Below are 22,054 nucleotides of genomic sequence, written 5' to 3'. Positions count from 1 at the left end.
CACACCTGGCAGCTTCACATGGCAGAAGCTGATGGTCTCACAGCCCCGAGGCTGGAGTCCAGAGACAAGCGGTGATGTCCTTCCTGTCCCCCTCTGGCTCCGTGATGGCCACGTGGTCATCTCCTGTCCTCGATCATCTTCCTTCTCTGAGTGTCTGTCTCTGTGCCCATACTTCCCCTTCCCATAGCAGCACCAGTCATGGCTAGCTCTGCAGCGGCCCCACCTCCAAACAAGGTCATGGTCACAGGCACCAGGAGTCAGAACGCAGGCGTCTCTTTTGGGGACACAGTTCAGTCCGTGACAGGAGCCCCTCGGCCTTCGTTGATGACACTCTCCCTCCCACCCCCTCTGTGTAGATTGCATCAGCTGTTCTCAAACCCTTGACCCCAAAGCCCTTTGTACTAATCGCTGGAAAACACAAAGAGCTTTTGTGTCTGTGGATTGTATCTATTGATGTTTCCCATGCTGGAGATTACAATAGGGATGTGTTTGCGTTAATTAGGCTTCCTTGGTGGCTCAGGCCGTAAAGCCAGGTAACTGCCAGCAATACAGGAGACGTGGGTTCGATCACTGGGTTGGGAAGATACCCTGGAGAAGGACATGGCAACTCACTCCAGTACTCTTGCCTGGAAAATCCCATGGGTGGAGGAGCCTGGTGGGCTACAGTCTGTGGGGTGGCAAAGAGTCGGACACGACTGAGCAACTTCACTTTTGCATTAATTAATTACTTTAATCCATTTAAAAATAACTACAATAAATCCTTCGCTAGTGGTAAAGAACCTGCCCATGAAGGAGACATGAGAGACGCAAGTCCAATCCTGGGTCGGGAAGATGCCCTGGAGAAGGAAATGACACCCAGTCCAGTATTTTCGTCTGGAGAATCTCACAGAGGAGAATCTCACAAAGGAGGCCGGCAGGCTATAGTCCATGGGGTGGAAAAAGCCGGACACAACACACACACACACACACACACCAAACCCAACGCACATTCATAGAAACAACATTTTTATGAAAATGGTTTATTTTCCCAAAAATAATCAGGGGAAGAGTAGCAGCGGTCTACATTTTGCAAATCTCTCTGAAATCTCGGCTGAAGAGGACAGCTGGGTTCTCGTCTTTCCGTATTCAGGCTGCTGCTGTGTGCTGTTTGGTTGAAGAAATTCAGCCTCGTGCAGATGTGTTGTTGGGGAAGTGGGGAGTGTTTGAATAGCTTTTCAGAGAACTGCGGGTGTGCTTCATGGCTCCAGCAAGACTCAGCCGCGCTTAGTTATGAAACCTGAAGCCGCAGCAATAAGCTCTTACTCTATTACTGTGACATCCGTTGGTCTGTGTTGCCCTCTGAACACAAGACTTTGTATCTCGAGTGCCACTGTTTGGTAATTATTGATGCCCTAGAGGTATGCAGATCTTCCAAAGGCTGGCACATTTTACAAGACAATATTTTTAAAACCCACCACAATTCTCACCGGAAAAGTCTTCAAGTACCGGAACATCTCAGCCTCTCAGTGGCGGGTATCAGTTTTCCAAAGTTCTAATTTTCACTTGAACATTCAGTTTTTCTTATTGACAATAAATGCTGTCGGTTATTTTCTTTGAAGTGATGTTTTGAGAAAATGTCTGCCTAATGCCCACATCTGCAGAAGTGTTGTTTTCCCATTAAACACCCCTTCTGGCAAAAATGAGGCTCTACCAAGAAAAGGGGGTGGTTCGGGTTGCAGACTGAGTTTTCCCCTGAGACAAATGTGGCCCTTCAGGGGGGCTTCATGCCCACCCCAGCTTTGTCATGCGTGCACTGAGAAGACGTGGGAGAAGGGTCAAGAGTTAGTAAAACGCACCCTCTTTTCTGCTCTGTCCAGGACACTCTTGAGAGGACCTGGCTTTCTTCCCTGCACGGGCGAGGTGCCCAGGGAGGCAAGGTCGCTCTCGAGTGCTGATGCCCCACAGGTTCACCCGCCGCCAGTGGAACCAGGGACGTGAGGAGGGCACCGGGCGTCATCTGCCTTTCCTGAGGCTTGCAGCGAGTCACCACACTGGGCACCTTCCTCAGCGCACATGTGCCGCTTCATGTCCATCACACCCCTTTTGCCTTGTGATGTGACGTAAGCGCATCACATCCCAGGGCGTCCCCGCTCCTTACAAGGTGAGCCCCACAGGGAGGGCGAGGGACCCCCATCCTGAATGAGAACTCCAGCCCTTGACTAAGTGCAGGCATCAGGACCAGTTAGAGAACTGCGTGGCCCGGGGCAGGGCCCCTCGAGTAAGGGCAGGCCCCCGGGCCAGGTGGACCACTGAGCACCAGCCAGGAGGCAGGCCCTGACTTGTGCAAACGGTTCCGATTTTGTGGATGCTCTGTCAACTCTGGGAGACCCCAGGCCTCTGCAGACTGCACCTGGAGCCCTGCAGGGTACAGGCCTCTCGACCACTGCCCGTGGGGAAGTTTGTCTGACCCTTGTCATGCAGGCAGTCTGAGAGTTTTCCAGCGGGAGTGTTTCCTTCCTAGTTTTCCCTGTGGTTCAGAACAGTTTCCCCTGAGACCACACACACACACACACACACACACACACACGCACGCACGCACGCACGCACGCACTTCTATCAGTAGAGTCCGGACACCTGTCTCCTGCCAGCATTCCCGCTTTCAGGACCAGTCACCTCCCTGGGACCATGACTGCTGTGCTGAGTGGTGGGGGGGTTTATGTGAGCCGGACCTAGGAAATCCACATGACTCCCGGGGAGGAAGTCATTCCACCTTCAGGACCGGAAGCCAGCTCTGCCCCCAGAATCCCTGAGCCCCTCACAGCCCCGCCGCAGTGGACAGTCCCTCTGCCCCTGCCACTGGGTCACTGGCCTGCCGCAGGCCCCTCGCCGGGCCTCTGCTGCCCTTTCTGCACTGTTAGTGGAGAACCACGCGCTGTCTCGGCCTCTAGGGCGACGTCTGTGAAGAGTCACAGAAATGCCTGCCTCACGGAGATGAACTTCCAAGGGGAAGTCAGACATGAAATGAAAACTGAGAAAGCCAGAGGTCTGTTAGAAAAGTCCTTCAGGAACAGTGGCCCAGGCTGCAGTGATTGGAGCAAGCAGGGTGCCCAGGGTCCCGCTGGGAGGTGTCTGAACAGGGACAGGGGCGGGGAGGGAGTGAGCCCGGGGTGTCTGCAGGGGGCAGGTGCAGAGGGCAGGGGGCGCCCGCTCGGCCTGGAGGAGCAGGAGCAGGCTGGGGGGCGCGGCGGTGCAGGAGCTGGGGTCCGTGGGCCCGGGGAGCCCCTTGTGTCAGCTTCACACCAGCGTGGGAGGGTCCCGTCACATCCTGCTGACCTCCTCCTTCCTTCCACTGTCCTGGGCGCTTCTCGACAGCCTCCACGGCCTCCTTCCTGGAATCTTCTAGTTCTCTTGGGGCTCCCGCCTGCGTCACTGCTTCAGGCGAACTTCCCTGTGCTCGCTGCCCACCCTGCGGGACCCCAGCCCACAGTCTGCTCACACTTGCTGGAGGGGTGGGTGGACTGGGGGATGTGATGAATGCGAAGCTTTGGGCCGTGTCTGTGTTCCTTGCTAGACTCTACGCTCTGGAGAGGGAAGGTCGCTCCCCGTCCACCCCGGGGCCTCCAGAACGTGGGGTTCCGGGGGCTCAGCCTGGAAATGAGGTGGGGCTAACCTGTGCTGACTGAGCCGCCCATGTTGGCTGAGGGTGGGCTCCGTACACGAAGAGCCTCGCGTCGGGCGCCGGTCAGCTGGATTGGGAAATGGGGGGTGAAGTTGGGCTTTAAATGTACTTCCCTATTAGGGGTTGAGAGGGTCCTCAGCACGGATGTCCTCCCCCATCACAGTAGCATCAGAGTCAGCGCTTCAATCATAACACGTAGGGGCGGGGGTCCCACCGCAGCCCTGGTGGCCAGACGCCTGATGTTGGACAGAAACGCTTCCCAGAAGGCGCCTGAAGGGGGTCAGGGTGGGTCCCCAAGAAGCCAGCCTTTGTCCCTGTGAGTTTTGCTGCGGTGGAAGCGCAGCCCTGGAATCCACATTCCAACTCCTCAGTGCTTAACTGCGTACGAGTTTAGAGCTTCAGACCTGCTCTCGCTGCCTCTTACCCTGAAATACCCATCTCTGGGGTGAAGCTGACTGTGGTCCCTGGGCTCCCTAATTGTCCCTCCTACCGTGGGCTGTTGAGGGAGGGGCTGTGATACTCTGTTACAGGTGGTGAGCAGGTCTGTAAATCTCTTAAGAGCTGCTAATTACATACAACCGGGCATACCTACAGCATCTGTGCTGTGTTTCAACCTACAGATTATGTGTAAAGACACAATGGCCGTCATGAAGAGACTACATATTGATACCTGCCACTGTGGCTCAAGAGTGAAGTGACCTTGAAGAGTACATGCCGGCCACACATCTCAGAAAGTGCCCTGTACTTGCGTCCGCACTGAAGTCCCACCCACAGCACCGTCTCGTTAGTATTCTTGGGGGAGATGGCCTTTTCTCCTTCTTTACTCACAGGTGCCTGGTTTCATAGTGGTAAAGAATCCACCTTCCAGTGCAGGAAATGCAGAAGACACGGGTTCAGCCCCTGGGTTGGGAAGATCCCCTGGAGAAGGAAACAGCCACCCACTCCAGTCCTCTTGCCTGGGAAATCCCACGGACGGAGGGGCCTGGTGGGCGACAGTCCCTGGGGCAGCACAGAGTCAGACAGGACTGAGCAACTGACACGCAGGCCTGGTTGCCGGCCCGCCTGGACCGCAGTGGGGCTCCCGGGGAGACGTACCCGGCGGTTGGTTTCCCACCTCATTCCCAGCTCTGAAAACTCACGAAAATAGGTGGGACAAATGGATGCCAAACACACAGAATGGTATCGTGTTCTGCAGGTCTGTCTTTAATTCACACAGCTGAAAACTCCCAACATGAATGACTGAAGCATATGTCAGAGAGCAGGTCTGTCTTTAATTCACACAGCTGTAAACTCCCAACATGAATGACTGAACCATATGTCAGAGAGACAGGTAAATATCAAGAAACCATCCCTAAGACTAGTTCTGTGGTGTGTGTGTGAATAAATTAATGAGCGCCATAAAATGAGATTATGGAAAGGGACATGTGGCTTTAAATGCACACATTTCTTTCTAGAAGGAACCTATGGAAATCAGTGTGTTAATACATTAAGGATCATTCCCTAGACTCCTGCTTGTTTTTAGCAAATGAGAGATCATTTCAGAGTGAGTGGTGTGTACCTCATAAGCGTTATTCATGAGTGGTGGTTCTTTAAAAAGGATGCGATCACAGCAGGTGATGTAAATAAATAATTGAATGCATTATTAGATGAGGGTGGAGAGACACGTCTCCCATGCAAAGGAATGCGAAACAATTTGTGGAATTTATGCGACTGTTTCACCCTCTTCTCCCTCAGCCTAGGCTGTGCAGGGCGGCTCCTGTCCCAGGCAGACAGACAGCAACATGAAAGACGAACTTGGAAGAGAGCTGACCCGCACCCTCGGCCAATAGGAGAGGGTGACATCCACGGGGAGGTCAGGTGGACAGGCTCCACCTGACATGATGGAGGCGAATCGGAGGAACTTGGTGAATGGGCTGCAGGGCCCACCCTTGAGGGTAGATGACAGGTGGGCTTGGAGAGGACACCCCATGTGTCCCGGACACACCGCCCAGCTCTGGGGCCGTGGGTGGCCTTCACAAAGTCCAGCCCACATTCCAACCCTGACCACCCATGCTGGTCTTTCAGAAGTTTAAACCTGTTGGTTTTGCATATGGAAAGATGAGACCTAATTTTTTTAAATGAGAAAAAAAAAATCACGCTTTCTTATATCCTGGACCATTTACCTTCAAAAAATCACAGACTGAGATATTAAAAGCAAGAGTTGTTTCACACTCAAAGACGTGCGGAATGACCCGTTATGTGTAATTGGTTCCAGCCATCCCTCCGTGACAAGTTTTTACAAGCCGTCTGAATGCATTTAGGGTAGAAAGAGAAAAGACTGAACAACAATCCCGCTCGATGTGAATGTGAGCGGAGTCCCTTCCAGCGTCTTCACTGAGACGGGCCCAGGCCGAGCCTGTGAAGAGATACGGACACACGCGGGGGAATCCCCAGCCTTCACCTCTCCGCCTCAGCTCACCTTGGCTAAGACCTTTCCGGGACTTCAGAATCTCCTCGCTGTGCACAGATCCAGCAGCAAGGGGGCTTAAATGCCGTTATTTTTCTCCACGTACTGGACCTCACATATTCATATTCAGGCCAGGAGCAGTTTAAAATTGCACAGAACAAGCATGCTCGCCAATAGCTCAGTGGGAGGCTGAGTGTAAGTAGCTGCCAATCAACAGGCCGGGCCATTGTGAGCCCAGACAGCCCTAACAACACCCTCGCGGGGTCCCCGTCACTGCCCTTGTTCTGCGGGGCCTGGAGGAAGCAGGTGGAGGGAGGGGGAGGCCGGGACCCAAACATGGAGCCTGAGCCGTCGTGGGGCCCGAGGCCCGGGCCAGGCGGGGAGGAAGACGCAGGGCTGCAGTGGGAGGTCCCGGAGGCCCCGCGGCCCCTGGGCAGGTAGCGCACCCCACGGCAGCTCCCGGGGGTTCGCAGGCGACGAGGGGCCTGGGGCCCTGCAAGCGGGGCGGCCCAGCACAGGCCGGTGCGCCCTGAGGGGTCGGCCCGGGGATGGGCCTGCTCTTCCGGGGTCGCGTGTCTTCTGCTCCGGTCTGAGCGGGCAGCGGGCCCCGGCTGGGGCCGCGGGAGGCTGGCTGACCGCCTCCCACAGTGGGGTCCGGCTGGCCTCTGGTTCCTCGCAGGCACCCTGGGGGTCGGGCTTCCCGGGCAGCTTTCCTTCCACATGTGTGGTTGCCCGACTTTGCCTGAAAAGAACTGACAGGACGGGCAGGCTGCACCGTGCAGCCCCGTCTATGGGCGCAGGTCCCATGGTCCCAGTGACCGCGGCGCGGCGAGAGGCGCAGCGTGGCGAGGGGCACGGCGTGTCCTGCCGTCCCCAGGGAGCCGCTGGCGTGTGTGCGCGTGTGTGTGTGTTTCCTCCAGAAACACACGCAGCATCTGACCACAAACAGCACCAGCCCTGCCTGGGGTCAGTTTCTACCAAAAACGACACCCATCGCCCGGGCTGCCACCCGGGGAGACGCCCCATCGCCCAAAGAGCCCAGGGAGAGGGGAGGAGCGTAGGAAGACTGGAGGGGCAAGTGGCGGGGGGACCCTCAGCTCTGAGCAGGGCGGCGGTGGGGGGTGTTCAGGACGAGCGGAAGCTGAGACCCGGCGGGCTGGAGGGAGCCGGACGGCAGAACGCTGAGGACGTGACAGCAACCTGTGATGAGGAAGATGATGATGCACCAAGTCCTGCTTCTCCTCGGGTGAACGCGAAAGAGCTCGCCTCGCCAGGCGCTGGCGCGGAAGAAGCACGCTTGGCTTTGGGGAGCCTCTGAGGGGTGGGCTTGTGACCCGCCCCCCAGACAGCAGCAGCAGCTGAAACCCTGCCTGCCGTGGACGCGGCCTGTTTACTAGGTGGTCAGCGGCCAGCATGGGTGTCCAGGCGTGGACAGGGCGGGAGGCGGGTAACAGCTTCCACAGCAGCTCCAGGTGGCCCAGTCGTGTCCTTTGATGGCCTCAGTCCCTCAGTGGACAGACACGTCTGGACGGAAGGAGGCGAGGCAAGCAAAGTCCCGTCCCCACGGGGCTTCCGTCTCAGGGCCAGGCTGGCCAGCCTGGCAGCCATAAGCCAGGACCTGAAACTGGAAATAATCACACTCCAGTTACACTAAAAGTCCATTCCCCAGTCATGAGCGCGCTTGCCGGCAGGCGGCATGGCGAACAGCACAGAGAGGATAGTCCGCAGTCCAGGACGTCCTCTCAACAGGGCCTTCTGAGCGTGTGTGTGAGCACACAGGTGTAGGTGTGACGTGTGTTGTTACTGTGCACGTCTGTGCGAGTGTACGTGTGGACGAGCAGAAGGGCGGTTGACAAGCTTGTGTGTGACATGGGCTGAGCACAGAGAAAAAAGAACAGCATGCCGTCTTTTGAGGGGCAGAAAGTAGGAATGTAATTTAGCCACAAACACAGGGTCTGGACCCCCACTCCCAGCCCAGTCACGCGGGTGCCAGGAAGCAAGGACTTAGAAGGTGCAGAGGGGCTCTGTACTTTCCAAACACTCATGTCGAGTGCGGGTGGGTGGCCGGCCACACGAGCCAGCGTCACTGTGGACGCTGAGATTCACAGGGAACAGCTGCTCCGCTGGGCACCGGGCTCACAGGTTTGGGCTCTCACGCGCCGGGGGCAGGGCCTCCGCCTCGGGGATGCCCTCTAACTTCACTTGTCACGACCATGAACAAACCCCGCTGGCCTCGGGGAGGGCCTCAGGCGGGCTCCCTGGTTTCCCAGCTGCTTCCTTGTCTTGGAGGGCTGCACAGCACCAAAGCTGCCCTGCATCTTACCGCTCATTCTGGGATCTAAAGTAACAACTTCACATAATCGTGACACCTCCAAAACAAGAACTACGTTGCCTCTGCTTTTATCAGATACTTGCTAATTAATCCAGCTACAAATGCAGCGCAGTCGCTGAGCCCGGAGACAGGGACAGAGCTGCCTGTCTCACCTGCCAGCTGGCAGTTTACCAACGCAGCTCAACTTTCCGCAACACGGCAAACAATCGAGAAATCTCCACGCTCTGCAAATGGTTCCCACCCCCAGCCCCCAGGCGAGCCACTTGCTGTGATCACTTTATTGTTAAGTTCCAACCAAACACACACATGCAAGCACCCCAAATTCCACACATGGGCACCCGCACCCAGACACACACGTTGCCACAGGAAAAAGTACAGTTTCATTTGCAGAATGTCATCTATTCATCGCTTTTATGCCTCCGGTGCAGCTCTGGGAGAACTTATCTGCACGAACAGAACAGATAATGAGTCTAAAATAATAATCCTGGGGAAAGAGGCACACACCCTTCCAAACGCTTCCTGCAGCTCTCAGCTCCCTCTCCGCCCCCAGCATATGTTGCTCGTCCCTCTTGCTTTGCGTTAAATTGAGTCTGTTCTTCTGCGTTTCCTCTAAGGCTGCGAGCGGGTCTTGTGCTCCTACGGGGACTGCGCGTGGTGCCGGCTTCGGTTCCCTGCTGGGGCCTCGTGTCTGCTCAGGAGCCAGGGGACTCGGCTCAGCTCCTGACATTGTCCCTAAGTTGTGTGTGGCCGTCAGAAAAAGACTTCGCCTCCTGGAACCTCAGCTTCCTCGTCTGCTGCTCAGGGATGATGGCACAATGCTGATGGAGATCTAGATTTGACGAGGACTGAATCAGCTGACAGATGCAAAGAAAGAGATGGGTCCTTGGCACAGTGATTCTGCAATCAGTTCAGTTCAGTTCAGTTCAGTCACTCAGTTGTGTCCGACTCTTGGTGACCCCATGAATTGCAGCACGCCAGGCCTCCCTGTCCATCACCAACTCCCGGAGTTCACCCAAACTCAAATTATGCTTATTTCTATTAGGATGGAAACTTGATCTTACACTTTTTGTATCGTTAATGTTAGCAGTTGCACTGAATTTATATCAGATTGCTTTAAAATTGTTTCTATTTAGCTTTGAGCATGCTTCCTACTTTTAGCTGATTTGGTAATCATCCTGAACACCAAGCTACCTGCCAGCTCCTGACTCCATATACACACCATGCTTCAAACATACCAAACCGGAGGTTCAGACATTGACACAGGCTTTTCTCTCCACCTGAAAAGACTTTCCAAGACTTCCTTGCCTCAACATCCAGTTCGAAGGCACCTTCCTCGGGTAAATGCTCTCTGGAGAGCTCATGCAGAAGGGAGAGTTCCTTTCGAAACGTTCTAGAATGTGTTCAAGCTGCTCTGACACCACAAACCATACACAGGTCACGTGCATATCATCCCAATTTACATGTATTTCCCAGGCAGCTCAGCTGGTTAAGAATCCTCCTGCAATGCAGGAGGCCAGTTTGATTCCTGGGTCAGGAAGTTCCCCTGGAGAAGGGATAGGCTACCCATCAAGTATTCCTGGGTTTACCCTGGTGGCTCAGATGGTAAAGAATTTGCCTGCAAAGCAAGACCCTGGGTTCAGTCCCTGGGTCCAGAAGATCCCCTGAGAGGGCATGGCAGCCCACTTCATTAATTCTTGCCTGGAGAATCCCCAGGGACAGAGGAACCTGGCGGGCTATAGTCTACGGGGTTGCAAAGAGTTGGATCCGACCGAATGACTAAGCACAGAACTCCCCTTGGTTGGGAACCCCTGAACCAAAAACCATGGTGCTGCCACGGAAGACGTCTAGGAAATGTTCTGAATGACTGATGTGGAAAAGCAAAGCTCAGAGCAAGCACAGTCATCGCTGCCTGCTGAAACTGTGAGTGGTCAGTCAGCGCAGGCAAGGCCAGAAGGCTTCTAGCCACTCCCAGCCCTGCCTCCCAGTACCTAGCCATGCCCTGGGTGGTATCCACAAGCTTTCCAAATACAACATCCCATACAACACAGTCATTACCAAGGTGTCTATAGATGTCCAGGGACGTGCAGAGGGCCTGAGTCTGCAAGCCCCCTGCATGAACAGAACATGCAGCTGGGTCAGAATCTGTCAACCGCTGGCAATGAAGTTCAGGAGAACTAGTTTCGAACAGGAGGAATTAACCACCTGCAGAGGGAGCGCACCTCCAGGGACAGGCTGGCACAGGGCTTGTTTTCTGGCTCATTTATCTCACACCTTTATGAGTATCTTGGCCTCGGACCCCCTGCTCAGTACAGGGAAGAGGACGGGGCCAGGACGGGGCCAGGAGGTGGCCCAGCTCCTCCCTCGTGGAGACCAGTCTGTGGAGAAGTTGACAAAGACCCCCAACCCCTTCTCTGCATTTCTGGGTCCAAGACATCCTGAAAACTGAAGTCCCTCCCCTGCTGTGGTTCACTGATGGAAGGTGAAGGCCACTAGCTCACGGGGCGGCAGGACTTGAGCCATGTGGGGCTGTTTATCGTCCTTACCTACCAAGTGTGATAGCGGTGTTTTAATGTAGAAAGATTAATGTGCTTGATCACAAAGTGATATCCAGAGGCTGCAGTATATGGTGTTAGTCGCTCAGCTGTGTCCGGCTCTTTGCAACCCTATGGACTGTAGCCCGCAACGCTTCTCTGTCCGTGGGCGTCTCCACGTAAGAATACTGGTGTGGGTAGCCATTCCTTTCTCCAGGGGATCTTCCCCACCCAAGGATTGAACCCGGGTCTCCTACATTGCAGGCAGACTCTTTATCATCTGAGCCACCAGGGAATCCCATTGTGCTGTATATGGGTGCATATATGCATATGTGTAGATAATATACAGATGTATTATTTTGAAAGCTAAAAATTCCAAACTCTAAAACACATCTGCCTCCATGGGTTTGGCACAAAGGTTGGTGGGCCTGGAGTTAAGTCCTGTTTTGGGGACCCCTGTGAGGGACACCAGGGTGTGGGGGGGTGAGGCACCCCCAGGAGAGTCAAGGTCACAGGAGCGTCTGGGTGACCTGTCAGGAGGCGGACTCACTGAGGGGCTGCGTCTGCAAACCCTCTGGCTGGGTGGTGGGAACAAGATGGGGACAGGGGGCCTGGGGGAAGCTTTGCAGGAACCACCCTGGGACAGCCTCTCCCTGAGGCCCCCCTCTTGGCTGGTGATGGGGCACCTCTTCCCAGCAAGAGGCCGAAACCACCCCCTCCTGGAGGGTGGACTGGCCTCGGCTCTGACCTGCGCAGAAGTGACCCTGAGCCAGTCCCAGGACCCCAGGGCGCTGTGTGTGTCTCCCCTCATCCTTGACCTTCCGCCCAAATCCTTGTTAACTGCCAGACCAGAGGGCTGGTGGCCGAGAGGCCGGGGACCTGAGTCCACATCAGCATGTGTCCCGGCCAGGGCTGCGGGTGGGTGGCCGAGAGGCCGGGGACCTGAGTCCACATCAGCGTGTGTCCCGGCCAGGGCTGCGGGTGTCGGAGACAGTGGGTCCGAGTACAGACGCAGGCGAGGGGACCTTCCCGCACTGCCAGGTAGACCCGGGGACCTGAGTCCACATCAGCATGTGTCCCGGCCAGGGCTGCAGGTGTTGGGGACAGCGGGTCTGGGGACCTGAGTCCACATCAGCATGTGTCCCGGCCAGGGTTGCAGGTGGGTGGCCGAGAGGCTGGGGACCTGAGTCTACATCAGCGTGTGTCCCGGCCAAGGCTGCAGGTGTCGGGGACAGCGGGTCCGAGCACAGACGCGGGCGAGGGGACCTTCCTGCACTACCAGGTAGACCCCAAAGTGCAGAACGCAGGCGAGGGGACCTTCCCCCACTGCCACGTAGACCCCCAAACTGCAGAACGCGGGCGAGGGGACCTTCCCCCACCGCCACGTAGACCCCAAACTGCAGAACCGTGAGTGAACCAGACGATCGTCCTCTTAACATGAAACACTGGGGCGGCTACTAAGTGTGGGGTGCTACCCGGTATACATCCAGGAAAGTAGGAGACAAGGATACAAGCCCGTAGGCACCAGCAGGCCTGTCCAGGCCAGGACACCTGCGCCCACGAGCGATGACCTGATGCTGGCTCTCGCCCCGCCCAGGCCTGAGGGCAGGGAGCCCAGAGCTCGTCACAGTCCCAGGACCTCATTGTTCCTCCGTCTGTGCCTACAAGAGTAGGATTCCTTGCGATTCCTCTGAGAGACAGGAGGCTGGGGTTTTCTCTGTGTATCTGATTACCAGGTTTAACCAGGAAAGAAAAACTGAATGGTCATAAACTGTCCCACGAGAAGACATTCCCAGGCCATGAGGCCGCCGGTCCCCGGAGAAGGAGACAGCCGTCATTGGAAAGACACACACCGCTTTGTTCCAGTTCTGACTGCTGTCTGGGACCTGAAACGGTTAGCGCCGTGGAAACCTTCACTTCTTTTCGCATTGCAGGCTGAGTGCACCTTCCCACAGCACAGTGACGCAGGGAGAACAAGCTGAGAGCCTGGGCGGCTTGTCCAGACGCCTGGGCATCTAGTACCATCTAGTACCGCTGACGGAGAGGGCAATGGCACCCCACTCCAGTACTCTTGCCTGGAAAATCCCATGGACGGAGGAGCCTGGTGGGCTGCAGTCCATGGGGTGGCTGAGGGTCAGACACGACTGAGGGACTTCACTTTCACTTTTCCCTTTCATGCACTGGAGAAGGAAATGGCAACCCACTCCAGTGTTCTTGCCTGGAGAATCCCAGGGATGGCGGAGCTTGGTGGGCTGCCGTCTATGGGGTCACACAGAGTCGGACACGACTGAAGTGACTTGGCAGCAGCAGCAGCACCGCTGATGTGACAAAAGGCTGCTTCCCTCGTCCCTGCAACAGGACCCCAGGGTGTAGCCCTGCACTTCCTGTGTCCCTGCTGTGAGGTCCCTGATGTCCCCTGCACTTCCTGTGTCCCTGCTCTGAGGTCCTTGATGTTCCCTGCACTTCCTGTGCCCCGGGAAGCACCCAGGCTGTCATGTGCAGTCAGGCAGGACTAGGCCAGCCTCTGGAGCTGCCCCTACTTTGTGATCGTGGAGAAAGTGAAGCCCAGCCATCTTTCCACCTCGAGATGTAGAGGGACTCTCCCATACCGCACCCTGTAGGTAGTGCTGGCTTTGACATCTGCTGGGCGTGTGACTTTGAAAAGCTACCCAAGCAAGCTCTCCAGGTCTCTGAAACCGCATCTTACAGTGGGGATAATGACAGCGAGTGTTTGCTGGCTCTTGTGAGGATTAAAGGAAATTGAGTAAACTCTGAGAGCAGAGGTTTTGTCTCGTTCACTTAGGTACTTGAGCAGGCCTGGCACATAGTAGGTGGTCAGTAGACATTTGTTGACCGAGAGCATGTTAACCAGCATAGTGTATACATTACAGCCATTGTACCCAGCCTACATTAATAAATGCATAGGTACGCGCCCCCTCACGCGTGCGCAGCCCCGCTGCCGTCAGCGTTCGGTAAACATTAGCTGCTGCTCCTTCCACTATTACTATCATTAGCCACTTTGCCTCACAGGGTTGCTGTGAGCATGTGTAAAACACACGGGCTTCCCTGCTCTGCTGAGCAATATTCCAAGGTCAAGGAGGAAAAGCAGTCCACAAATACAAATTATTACTGTCAATCTCAGCTCCATATTTCAGAATCCCACTTCTGGGCACATTATTTACTCTGTCACGTAGCAGGGCTTTGCTTTTGGTCGGAATGCTGTGAACGGGCGCCTGACCCGAGGAAACGGGCAGATCTCACATGCGGAGGAAGTTGTGGTGGCTCCTGGCTCCCCAGACGCACCGGCTGCGTGCTCAGTGCGTGCCGACGTCTCAGTGCCCAGTTCCTCCAGGTCCAGCGCAGGGGAACCTGCTCAGTACGGTTCCCCAAGTCCTCCTCCAGCCAGGAGGGCGTCCAGAGGCTTGTACCGCCCCGGAGGAAGGCCTTTGCTGCCTGCTGTCTACCTGCTGGCTTCTTCCAGCGGTCAAGCCCCAGGTCCATGGTCGCCTTCCTGCTCACCCCACTGAGATCATGAGGGCCTGCTCCTGCCTGCGACTCTGGGTGGCGTCCCCAGCTGCCCACTGGATTGCCCTTGCACAATCCTCTTGACCCCCCGTCTTGGTCTCTCCTGAGGTTAGACTCTGCAGCATCCTAGGCAGCCCAGTGTCACTGGGCCTAAAGCAGGACAATGAGGTGGGCCTGGGAACGGATGTTTATGGACTGCCTGCGGACTGAACATGAAACAGACCTAACACTGTGCAGAACTTGGGTCAGGCCTGAAGCAATCAGGCTAGGAATCAAATGAGAAGCATCGCCCTCCAGGCGACCCTGACAGCAACCACCCCAGGGCTCTGCTGGCCTGTGCCTGGCACATAAAAAGGACAGTATTTAGATGGCAGATTTGGGTGAACAGCCAAGTTCCCGGCCACCCCCGCAGCTGCTCGAGGCCCATCTTTCTGAGCACGTGCAACCATCCGCGGCCCCTGTCACCCAGGCTGGACGGCTTGGTGGTGGGCCAGTCCCTTCCACTCAGAGGCACAGAGAGGGGAGGCTACCTCCCCAGGCAGATGGTGATAAGCCTTGTACAAATCGCTGTACATTCTGATGGGGGAAAGCCACATGGGAGAGTCAGGGGTGACAAGAAATATTTGATGGTGGTCTGGGAAGACCCTGGGCTCCCTGGAGCACTGTGCTGATGGTGGGAGCTTACGCGATCCTGACATGTGACGGCAGGCGCACGTGCATAGAAAGTCAAGCCACGAAGTCTTGGCCATAGCTGGTCCAGATCAGAAACAGAGATTTCTAGATGCCCTGGATCTGTTACCATTAGCAGTGTAACCAAGACCACAACAGGCTCCATAAGGACTACTGAAAACTTACTTTTATTGAATAAGATTTTGACAGGGCCACCTACGACCTCAGGGTCTCAGGGAGTTGCCCCTGAGCAGGCTGGCTTGGTAGGAGGCATTCAATGGGTCCCATGTGAGGCTCTCTGTGGTCGTATGAGTTTAATAAGTCATCTCAGGGCTGGAGCGGCAGAGCTGTGCTGAGATGCTGGCATCCATTTACCAGGGTCAGTGTCTCCCAGGGGAGGGAGAGAAGCAAGCCTACACTTTCCTTTTAAGCAAGTCAAGGACAAGTGAGCTTCTCTGTTTCCTGTTGGTCCAGAGGGTCTCAGTGACGATCACCCAGTGAAGTGCCTCCTCTGTACATCTGGGTTCTCAGATTCTAACAACTGAGAACCTGAGTCAGACATGCTTGTGTGTGCTCCGTCCCTCAGTCGTGTCCAACTCTGTGTGACCCCAAGGACCACAGCCTGCCAGGCCCCTCTGTCCATGGGATTCTCCAGGCAAGAATACTGGAGTGGGCTGCCGCTTCCTGCTCCAGGGTGTCTTCCCAACTCAGGGATCAAACTTGTGTCTCCTGCATCTCCAGTATTGGCAGGTGGGTTCTTTACCACTAGCACCGCCTGGGAAACCCTAGAGCAGATACCGCGGGCCGAATTGCATCCCTGGAAGACAGGTGAAGTCCAGACCCCAGAACAGGGCCTATTTAGAGAGGGGGGGGTCTTTGCAGAGGGATCTGTTAGGATGAGGTCACCCTGGAGCTGGGCGGACCCTCATCCAATAGGACTGGTATCCTCATGGAAAGAGACGCAGGGACACAGACACCAGAAGAAGATGGCCCGTGTGGACAGAGACAGTGAAGCCTGGGGAGCAGGGGACTCGGGTCACCACCAGGAGCCTCTGGGGAGACCCTCCTGAGCCCCCATGGAGCAACCAGCCCTGCCCAGACCTGCATCCAGAGCAGGGAGTAAGGGCATTGCTGCTGTTTCTAAGCTGCTCGGTTCGGTGTTGTGCTGCAGAAGCCAGGAAACACTGACCACGTGGAGAAGGGAAGGCCACCTGGTCGACCCCCGGGCTGCCTCTCCTGAAGCCCCCCACCTGTGCCTTCAGGATGGGGTGTCTGGGTTCAGGGTGCCCTGCTGCCTTGGGTGGAGCAGCTGCGGATTGAAGGCGGCCCTTGCACAGCAGCATGGTGACCCTGTGGAGGGAGAGGACAGAAGCCCTGTCTGTCCCCGGATGGCTCCCCAGATGGGGGCTGGGCGCAGTGGGCAGGATGAGCTCCACTTTCCAAAGGTGCTGTCCGCACAATGTCCCCAGAAATGTCTCAGGACACCAGCTCATCACCTGCAAGGCCCCCAGCGACACCAGAGTGAGCCTGAGGCTTGGGAGGTGGCCCGTGCTCACGATGCTCGGGGCCCCCGGAAGCCACGAGCTTTCCCTGCTTCTCTGTCCGGCCTAAAGCACAGGCAGGCCTTTCTCTGCCTTTTCCCACACAGCAGCACACCGTGGGCTACGCATGCCTAGGACATTCCTGCCCAGTAGGCAAGCCCTGGGTCGGTGTCCCTCCCTGTGGTGACCTGCACTTGGTCCCCGGGAACCAAGAGTTGGGATGAGGCTGGAGCTGCAGGTCATTTGGGGGCAGAGCTCATGGTTCTGGAGTTAAATCTATAAGGAAAGATAATCCCAGTCCAGTCAAGATTAGCTGGGGAAGAACACCTCAGCGTCACTCTCGGGTGTCCAACCGGGCGCGGGATCACTCAGCACCCTGGGGTAAAGTCTGGGCGCATTCCCGGGGGTAGGGGCGGTTCATGAGTTCCTGGCCTGGCTGGGAAGAATGGTTGGGTCCCATGTGAAGAGTAACAAGGTCAAGACATGATTATTTTCTGGGAAATCAATAAAATTCCCAGTGCACGTCTTATAGCCTTTATAGGCAACTTAATTGCAGGTGGTATGCCAATGCAGGAGACTCAGGAGACGCAGGTTCGATCCCTGAGTCTGAAAGATCCCCTGGAGAAGGGAATGACAACCCACTCCAGTATTCTTGCCTGGAGGATCCCTGGACAGAGGAGCCTGGAGGGCTACAGTCCACGGGGTCGCAGAGTCAGACACGCCTGAGCCCATAGGACACATCTGTTGATTCATCTGGTTCTTGGGTCTTCTAAACTCTAACCATCAGCATTGAAAACCAGTATGACACCCAGACACGAGAGGGTGCCTTGAGAAGGGTTCCCTCCCGAGCTCTGTGTTGCCATTTGCCTCCGCCGCTCTGGAACAGCCGCATGCCTTTGAAAATAGACACTCAACCTGGAAAAGCACCTCTCTGCCACTTATTTGTTCTTATACATAGAGGAACACATGCAGTACGCCCGGCCTACGTGAAATCCACTTCATAAACCAGTGATATGTGTGCTGTAACAGAAACGCTACTTTCTAAGCTGTTAGAATAAAGACACGATTCACTACAAAATTCATCTAAATATAACTTCATATTTCTTTAATGATTCAGAAGATGCTTCAGAACTTGCCACCCCTCAGAGTTATCAATATCCTCATCAATATATTATACTCTACATAAGAATAAAGAAAGGCAATGCCAAAGAATGCTCAAACTACCGCACAACTGCACTCATCTCACATGCTAGCAAAGTAATGCTCAAAATTCTCCAGGCCAGGCTTCAGCAGCACTGAACTGTGAACTTCCAGATGTTCAAGCTGGTTTTAGAAAAGGCAGAGGAGCCAGAGATCAAATTGCCAACATCCGCTGGATCATCAAAAAAGCAAAAGAGTTCCAGAAAAACATCTACTTCTGCTTTATTGACTATGCCAAAACATTTGACCATGTGGATCACAACAATTTGTGGAAAATTCTTCAAGAGGTGGGAATACCAGACCACCTGATCTGCCTCTTGAGAAATCTGTATGCAGGTCGGGAAGCAACAGTTAGAACTGGACATGGAACAACAGACTGGTTCCAAATAGGAAAAGGAGTACATCAAGGCTGTATCTTGTCACCCTGCTTATTTAACTTATATGCAGAGTACATCATGAGAAACACTGGGCTGGATGAAGCACAAGCTGCAGTCAAGATTGCTGGAAGAAATATCAATAACCTCAGATATGCAGATGACACCACCCTTATGGCAGAAAGTGAAGAAGAACTAAAGAGCCTCTTGATGAAAGTGAAAGAGGGGAGTGAAGAAGTTGGCTTAAAGCTCAACATTCACAAAACGAAGATCATGGCATCTGATCTCATCACTTCATGGCAAATAGATGGGGAAACAGTGGAAACAGTGAGAGCCTTTATTTTCTTGGGCTCTAAAATCACTGCAGATGGTGATTGCAGCCATGAAATTAAAAGATGCTTGCTCCTTGGAAGAAAAGCTATGACCAACCTAGACAGCATATTAAAAAGCAGAGACATTACTTTGTCAACAAAGGTCCGTCTAGTCAAGGCTATGGTTTTTCCTGTGGTCATGTATGGATGTGAGAGCTGGACTATAAAGAAAGCTGAGCACTGAAGAATTGATGCTTTTTGAACTGTGGTGTTGGAGAAGACTCTTGAGAGTCCCTTGGACTGCAAGGAGATCCAATCAGTCCATCCTAAAGGAGATCAGTCCTGAGTGTTCATTGGAAGAATTGATGTTGAAGCTGAAACTCCAATACTTTGGCCACCTGATGTGAAGAACTGACTCATTTGAAAAGACCCTGATGCTAGGAAAGATTGAAGGCAGGAGGAGAAGGGGACGACAGAGGATGAGATGGTTGGATGGCATCACCGACTCAATGGACATGAGTTTGAATAAGCTCTGGGAGTTGGTGATGGACAGGGAGGCCTGGCGTGCTGCAGTCCATGGGGTCACAGAGAGTCAGACACGACTGAGCGACTGAACTGAACTGAAGGAAAGAAGCTCCCAGTGAACTGGGGGTTTAGCCAGTGGATTACTAGATCCACTGTTTTTTTTTTTTCTTTCTTTCTTAAATAATTAGCTCAAGAAGCGTTATTAAGAGCTGTTGCTGCCGTTCAGTCACTAAGTCGTGTCCGACCCTTTGCGACCCCATGGACTCAGCACTACAGGCTTCCTTGTCCTTCAGCATCTCCCAGAGTTTGCTCAAACTCATGCCCATTGGGTCAGTGATTATTAAGAGCAGCCACTAGAAACTGTTTACTCTGCAGTTTGGTTATATATTTACACTTATTTTTGAGGTTTAAAAATGAAATAGAAATGAAGACAAAATCTGAAGAGAATATGGTCTCTGGGGGCTGGGTGAGACAGTCTTTGGGTGGAAAACCTCATGAGATTCTGGTAAAATGACATGCGATTTCTTTCGGTAAGTTTGTCTAGAGAAAGTACAAATGGAAGAGGCCCAGTGACGAGGCTCTTACTTCGCATCTGACTATGACGTCGCCTTGGTGTTTCTTATAAGACAAGTCACTGAGTGCTCTCAGCACGTCTGTATCTGCAGTAACAACTCTACAGCAATCTCCGATGTTTGCTGGCCGTCAGCCCCTTCTGCGGGGCCTTGAACACCTCGCTTCGACAGACCATTTGCTGGTCACTGTGCACACATTGCTGCCCCGAGTCGTGGCCAGCCTCTCCCAGGAAGCTGGCTTCCTCGTGGGCCTGACCACTGCAGTAACCCAGCCAGCGTGTGAGTGCCGGGCCCCTTCCCCACCCTCCTTGTGTGCAATGCGCCACGTTCCCCGGGGCGGCCGTGGGCTGCGGGTTTAGAAATCGATTAGAGCTGAGATGGGGTGAGCTGCGAGAGCACGCTCCACAGCCACCTCTGCAGGGCACAGCTTGCTTGTTCGGCCCGGAGAAGGCCCTGCCTGCAGAATTAATAGGAAGCCCACGGCGATGCCTGCGGGGCCCGAGGGCGCCCTGCCTGAGCCTCGGACGCAGCGTCCGGGCCTCCTGTAGGTGATCCAGCAGCGCCTGAGAGGGCAAGACAATTAAACCTCCATAAGTTTGTGCAGCACTTCAAGGAGGAAAGGCACTGTATAAATGCTAAGTGTTGTTATCACAGGGCAGAAGGAAGGACAGAGGCACTGAATGCTAAGAGAGAAGTCCCTGCAGGACAGAGCGCCAGGGCAGAGCGGAACGAGATTATCTCACACTGAAGTTTAAAAAGTTAAAAAAAAAAAATAGGTGAGAAAGCCAGGCTCAGAAATGAAAGGGAGGCTCCAGGAAGTATTAAGATAAATCATGCGATTTAATGCAAGTTGACAGAGTCGGAGGTCACCAAGAGACAACGGGGACTCTGGAACATGGTTGCGATAATTAATTCCTAAAAAAAATCAATTAATATTTTCTCTCATTGTTCACAAAGGGGGCTGGAACGGGGAGGGCACACATACGTCTCCCCCGGGGGGAGCGAGAATGGTGAGGAAACCAGGATCCTGTCGACCCGGGAGATCCAGAAGCGAGTGCCTGCGGAGGGGCAGGCGCACCCACCCCCGAGGCTGCAGGAAGAGGGCAGGGAGGCTGCAGGCTGCGGCTGCCAGGAGTGACCAGCAAGCACGGGTACATCTTGGGCTTCACAAGGACGATAGGAACAGGGACTTGTTTATCTCCTAGTGGATACAAATGGCTTTGGAGCTTCTGACCCGAAACGATGGTGCACTCAGAGGAACACACGCATGGAGGAACACACGGGAGCCAAGCTTTGGGGCATCTGCTCGTCGGTATTCTTTTTTAAGAATTTTTTTTTTTTTAGGAGGATCATTTTCTTCATTGCAAGATCAAGTCTTCATTGCATTTGTTACTATATTGATTCTGTTTTATGTTCTGGTTTTTTGGCCAAGAAGCATGTACTACCTTAGCTCCCCGACCAGGAATTGAACCCACACGCCCCACATAGGAAGGAGACGTCTTAAGTACTGGGCCATCAGGAAAGCCCTTCAGTGGGTTCTTGAGGCAGCTTAAGAGCCACCTTAGGGAAAGCTGCTGCTGCTGCTAAGTCGCTTCAGTCGCGTCCGACTCTGTGCGACCCCAGAGACGGCAGCACACCAGGCTCCCCCGTCCCTGGGATTCTCCAGGCAAGAATACTGGAGTGGGTTGCCATTTCCTTCTCCAATGCGTGAAAGTGAAATTGCTCAGTTGTGTCCGACTTGTAGTGATCCCATGGACTGCAGACCACCAGGCTTCTCCGTCCATGGGATTTTCCAGGCAAGAGTCCTGGAGAGGGGTGCCACTGCCTTCTCCAGGGAAAGATGACCTAGTGAGAAGCAATGGACAACTGTGATGTTCCTAGGGTATCTTGCTCAGTGCCTTATCACACAGCATGCGGCGTCATAAACTTTTTCGTCGGTTTGTTTTGAAGACACGAAAGAGAAGAAAGTAGAAGAGACTGGACTTGGGAGGCCAAGCCCTTGAATCATAAATCGCTCATCTAGAAACTCACGGTGCACTCGAGGTGGATGACGCGGGCAAACACTGGGTCCACCGGGACCAAATCCAGACACGTGGACGCTGAAGGTCTGCAGGGACGGTGGAGCGGGCAGGGCCTGTCCAGCCCGGGGAGAAGACGCTTGGAGCGAGGACAACACGAGCGATGAAATTCGCTGGTGGGGCAAGTGGACGGAAGTAGAGGTGAGGGGTCCGTGTCACTCAAAGGGGTGGTTCCGAGTCGGTATGTGGGGAACACAGATGAGGGAGACAGGAAAGAGACTGAGATGAGGGATAGAAATTGTGAAAGGGCAGGTAACCAAAACGGTGACAGGCGCATGGTGGCCTTGAATGG

Source organism: Bos taurus, chromosome 12 (genome assembly GCF_002263795.3).
Source record: "Bos taurus isolate L1 Dominette 01449 registration number 42190680 breed Hereford chromosome 12, ARS-UCD2.0, whole genome shotgun sequence".
Lineage (NCBI taxonomy): Eukaryota > Metazoa > Chordata > Mammalia > Artiodactyla > Bovidae > Bos > Bos taurus.
The sequence above is the reverse complement of the archived record's forward strand: the minus strand, read 5'-3'. Positions refer to the sequence as shown.